This window comes from Gossypium hirsutum, chromosome D11, assembly GCF_007990345.1.
Source record: "Gossypium hirsutum isolate 1008001.06 chromosome D11, Gossypium_hirsutum_v2.1, whole genome shotgun sequence".
Lineage (NCBI taxonomy): Eukaryota > Viridiplantae > Streptophyta > Magnoliopsida > Malvales > Malvaceae > Gossypium > Gossypium hirsutum.
Window position 1 is genome coordinate 9749887 of NC_053447.1, and position 6054 is coordinate 9755940.

Consider the following 6054-nt stretch of genomic DNA (forward strand, 5'->3'; position numbering starts at 1 on the left):
ATTTTGTTACCTTAATATTATCGAGGGCTTGGTTTTTGTTGCCATCGGGCATTTGATGCCATGACTCGTAGTTGATAGGTAACATATTCGCATTTCGTGCTAAAATGCCCATGTATCCTGCTAAAAGTCGAGCTTCTAATCCAACAGGCTGACCAAAACTGTTTCTGCATACATTGACACGCTCGACTGGATCTAACTCGTATAAATCTCTAAGTAGCGTACGTCCTCGACCTCTGCGCGTCCCACCATTTTCAGCTGCAAATGGTATATTATAATATAAGAATTTGAAAAATAAATCAATTATAAGTCAACACGCATGTAAATTAAATGTAAAATTACTTTGAACTTCTGTAGGATCCTCAGGTGTAATCGGAACATTCGAAGATCCAATTATTGTCTGTTGTTCAGTACTACTTGTTTCTATCAAGTTTGGATCATTTTGAACAATGCTTCCCCTTGGAATTTTTCTTCTAGGCATTTTATCTACAATACACATAAAATAGTTGAAAACTTAATAACTAATTACAACAATAACGGCACATATAAAATAGTTGAAATATATAATAAGACCAAGATTTAAATTATGATATTACATATAATTAAACAATCGTAAAATCTTACTACATCATTATTCGTAAATATCTTCATCCGTATCTTGACGAACCCATTGAAATTGTGTACTAGTACTAGGGATATTATCGTTTAAGTTTTGTTCTGGAAAGGGCAAAGTTTCTGATCTGTCGTTGATGTTATCTCTACTTCCACTGCCCATGTCAAACAAATCTCTAGGGATGTTACGGAGTACAACGTACCAACCCTCATCAGTTGGATCTTTTAAGTAAAAAACTTGTTTGACTTGAGATGAGAATACATACGGCTCATCTATCAGTTGTTGTCCTGTGTGAATCAATCGAGCGAAGTTCACCATTGTAAAACCAAATTGATCTTGCTTAATTCCACGAGCAGTATTAACATCGGCCCAATCACCTCGAAATAAGACAACTTTCCATTTGCCGTAGTAATCCAACTTAATTATGTCAGTAAGAAGTCCGAAATATTCCACATTTCCCTCGACTGGATTATTGTCCCTAGCACTAGCATAACTTGTAATTGAGGAATTAACAACTATTCCACAATTTTGCGTTCTCCTCAACCTCTCGCGATATTTTGTATGAAATCTGAATCCGTTGATGAGGAACACACTATATCTTTTAACCACTCAATTTGGACCTTGGGAGAGCCATTTAACTTCTTCGTTTACGTTCCTCCCACTCCAAACCTATTGAATGGAAAGTAAACAAATTAATATAAATAAAAAAACTAAATAGTAAATAACAAATTAAATAGTAACCTATTGAATGAAATCTGAATCCGTTGATGAGGAACTCACTATTTTAATTTTTCCATTTTTAACAAATATTAAATTAAAAATAAATTGAATTTTAATTAATATAAATAAACAAATTAAATAGTAAATAACAGATAAAAGGTTTTTGCGGCGCTTTTTTAAAAACGCCGCTAAAGCCCTAAAAGTTTAGAAAATGACGCCGTTGAGCTTAGGTTTTTTTTGCGGCGCTTCAACAAAAACGCTGCTAAAGACCTAAGCATTAGCGGCGCATTCTTAAAAATGCCGCTAAAGCCCACGAATTGTCAGAAAACGGTGTCGTTGGACTTAGTTTTTGTTGCGGCGGTTTCTCAAAAACGCCGCTAAAGCCCCGAGCATTAGCGGCACTTACTTAAAAACGCCACTAAATCCCCGAAAGCTCAAAAAACGGCGTCATTGGGCTCTGGTTTTTTTGTGGCACTTTCTCAAAAACGATGCTAAAGCCCTGAGCATTAGCGGCGCTTACTTAATAACGCCACTAAATCCCCGAAAGCTCAGAAAACGGCGTCGTTGGGCTTTGGTTTTTTTGTGGCGCTTTCTCGAAAACGCCACGAAAGCCCTGAGCATTAGCGGCGCTTTCTTAAAATCGCAGCTAAATCCCCTAAGGCTCGGGAAACGGTGTCGTTGGGCTTAGGTATTTTGCGGCGCTTTATGGAAAACGCCGCTAATGCTTTTTTTCAGCGGCGTTTTCCATGATGCGCCGCTAATAATCGATCTTTAGCGGCGTTTGTTATCCAACCACCGCTAAAAGCCTGTTTTGGTGTAGTGTTAGTTAGAGATTTTATTAATAATATAGATAATTAATTAGATTTTTGTTGAATGAAAAACTAAAAATGTACAGATTCAAAATCTTATTCTATTTTTATATAACATATATAAAATAACAAAAACACTTTAACTAATACAAATTAGTTTGAAAACCTATAGATGTTGGATTAATCTAAGTCATGTATCGGTTATCTAATTTTTTTATATACAATTGGAAGAGGGTAATAAAATTACTTACAATAGAATGTTATTACCATTAAATCAAAAAATTATTAGCATCTGAATTTATTTTCACCATGTATAAGTTGAAATAAGTTTCAATTATCGTTTAATGGTGCTTTTAATTATGATTTTATTTTTTTAATTTTTTTTAGTAAAAAAAGATAACATACAAATATAGAATTGGTCCAAATTTATTTTCAAAATGCTTAGTCATTTATGAATATTTAAATTGATGGTAAAACAAAACTTTCATTATCAAATGTTGATTAAATAACAGCCTAAGAAGAAAAATATTTGAACAAATTAAAAATCTTAGTGTGATTTCCTGACATTACGAACATTTCAACGTTGACAAAAGTAGATTCATTACTCTTAAACATACATTCAATGTTAGAAAATTTGCTCACCAAAAAATTTTATTCTCAAAATTTTCAAGTTATTTCTTTTTGCCGATAGTAATGTCAATCTTCAATAATATCCTCCAATTTTTTCCACTAAATAATGGTAATTTTTGTTCTAATTTTTTTTATGAAATTTGTTGAAGTAAGGATGTTGTAAGAATTATTCTCGAAACAACTCATCATAATAAAGTACAGTGACGGTGTTTGTAAAATTAAATTTCGATATTATGAGAAGGAGGATAGACTATCTAAGACTTGATTTTTTTGTACATCATTGATGTGATGAGACTTTTGACAGTTTTTTTTTAGTTAACTAGAGTTCATCGTCAAATTAACTTGATGATGACAAAGCTAAAATGTAAATTTCAACACTTTTAATCGAAGTGATGTATCTCTAATTTATTTTTGAATTTTCTAATATTGTGACTCCGGTCAATTTATCTTTCTTTTATTTTGGAAATATTCTTCCAACATAAAATTTGTAAAATCTAATTTATGTGTCATGTGTTTATATTTGTATAATTTATAGATATTTCATTTAAAGGAAACGTTGAGAAAAGTAGTATAATGTGAAAACTCAGAATGTTCAAATTAAACAACAATCTTCATTTGTACAAGTCTTACGAGTTTAGGTACAACACTTTATACCTAAAAAATCTTGTCATTGTAATGTTCTAAAGAGATATAGCTTTATTTGTTTATGATCAGTAGTCGTAAGTCTTAAAAGTTGGGCGGTTTCGTTTCGTTTTGAGATATTTGTAAAACCCGATTTTGTTTGCATCCAACACGCTCTACACACGAATCCTAAAATTCATACCATTTTTAAGCCATGAGATGAACAAGAACCGAACACATGCATGATGCATGTCGACCATGACAACGAATAGGGATTCATAGCCTGCTCGGCAGCTCCCAAACCACTTGTTAACTTGGATATCTTCTATCTTTATAGTGACGAAATTGTTTTGATATGATTTCAGTTGTGTAATGTGAAAGGCGAAATGCATTGAGGAAAGAGTAGGAAGATTGATACAGGGAAAAAAGTCCATAATGGCTCTGACAAAAGCCATTACTTACCAACTGAAAATCCCAATAAAAATCAAATGAGGGTTTTGCATCAGTGCTTACGTTTTACGAACTACGAAAGGGTTGCCCACCTTTCTCCTTGAAGGGATAACGTCATGATGCTTTCGTCATCCAGAGCACGCGTCATCTGTTCAATTGGTATCTACCAACCAACTGGAAGTGAGTGGTGAGTTTGCAGTTCACAATTTGTCATTTGGGGTTGGTAGTTTTCGACTTATACCAACAAAGTGTATGAATTGAATGATTGATTTCAATTTGAATGAATTGGATGGAGGGTGACGACGCCATCAAAGTGTTGAGCAAAATTGTTCATCCCTTGACAAACAAATTTTGATAATATTGAACTGGACTGACTTAAATTAAAAGTGATAAACCTCGAGGATAGTATTTTGTAGGTGAGAACTGGAATTGGAAAAAGAAAACTAAAGATATAGAAATTATATGTGAAGTGGAAATGAGAAAAATAAAGTAATACCCAGGAACAGGTGAAAATATATTGGGTTAGTGGTCTTTTGAGAGGCATGATGGTATATTCTTTTCATTCCTTTTTAAAATAAGAAAATTTTCTTTTTAAGTAAAAGTGAAAAAATAATAAGAAAAAGAGAGACTAAATTAGACTCAAGTCAATAGGCTTATCTCATACACTTAAATTTAGAGTTGACCGATCTTCAATCGATCACTCATATAAGTATGAAATTAAAGAAAAAAAAATCAACAATCAAATCATCTGAGATTCCTTCACCTTGGCATGTCTTTAACCATGATTCCTACATATTTATAGGGCTTGTTTGACCATCAAATAGTTTTGAAACTCTTGATATTCTTGTAATATATACTGCCATGTAACAATCAAATCAACTGAGATTCCTTCAAAAGATTAACAAATTCAAGCCTTCTAAAGATCCTTGCAAAGACAAGTAATAAGGCGCATGGTTGATTTATATTCACTCACTTACCAAATTTACTAAACTGCTCTATGCTTAAGATAAAATTCAAACTCTTGACGACTGTTTAAAGTAAGAGAGATTTTTATCATTTCACTTAACTCCCAAGTAGTTAATTTTATAGTGTTTTGTTAAGTTGCAATACGAAATTCATTTAGAAACTTTATAATTAGTATAGATAGAGATAACAATAAATGGCGGTCCAAGTACGTTGGGGATGTTACGTTAATGGACGTTGATCCATCTCTAGCTTTCTGCATTCTCCGTGTTTGCTGTTGGCCCACTGGATCCACCCTTGTTTTGTATGAATAGATTCATATCCAAAATGTTATATTGTGGATTGGAAAAAGGAAAATATTAAGGCAGTTTTCCTAGGATGGGAGCACCGGAGAAATAAGAAAGAAAATTAGAATGTTATCTAAAGCTCTCAACTCTTTGTTTCTCTAGTTTATACCTCAAATATTTCTTATTAGTTACAATTAACACCATTCAATTTATAATCCAATTATATCCAGGTTTAAACTATCTTTGATTTCAACTTTCTTTCTGCACAAATTTAATATTATTTAATAAGCGATATATGTTTTTAATTTTGGATATGGTCAAATTTTGAATTTAGATTTTCACTTTAATTTAATTAATTTTAATTTATGTATTTTTTTAAATTTTAAATTTTAATCATGACCCAATTATAACAGTTAAATCTGTTTGGTCACCTTATATTATTAGTCTTGAATTATGCGTAAAGTTATAGATTTAATCCACGTTCATTAATTGAATCATCCTTAGTGGTTATATATTTTTCATTTTTAAAATTTTAGTCTTAATGCAAATGACCGTCGTTAAATCTATTAAATAATTTTTTGTGTGAGTCATATGTGAAAATAATAAACATTAAATTTTAAAAACAACAAAATTTAATAATTATCTTTTCATTAGAATTAAAATATAAAATTTTAAAAATACACGAATTAAAAATAACTAAATTAAAATATAAATACATGAAAATCTGGATTTGTTTTCTTCACCGCACGTACATAAAATCAATAAACTTGGAGTTTAATGTAGTATTTCATATCTAACACGTTAAAGATTTCTTTGTCATCACAAAAAGACAAAAATGCTTCTTCTTTTGTTCTTTTAGATGAAAATAATTGTTTATTTCTAGAAAACTTGAGGAACTTCTTCCACCAGAAAGCGCTAAAATAATTTTTGCAATATAACTTTTGAATAAATAGGTTGACAACGT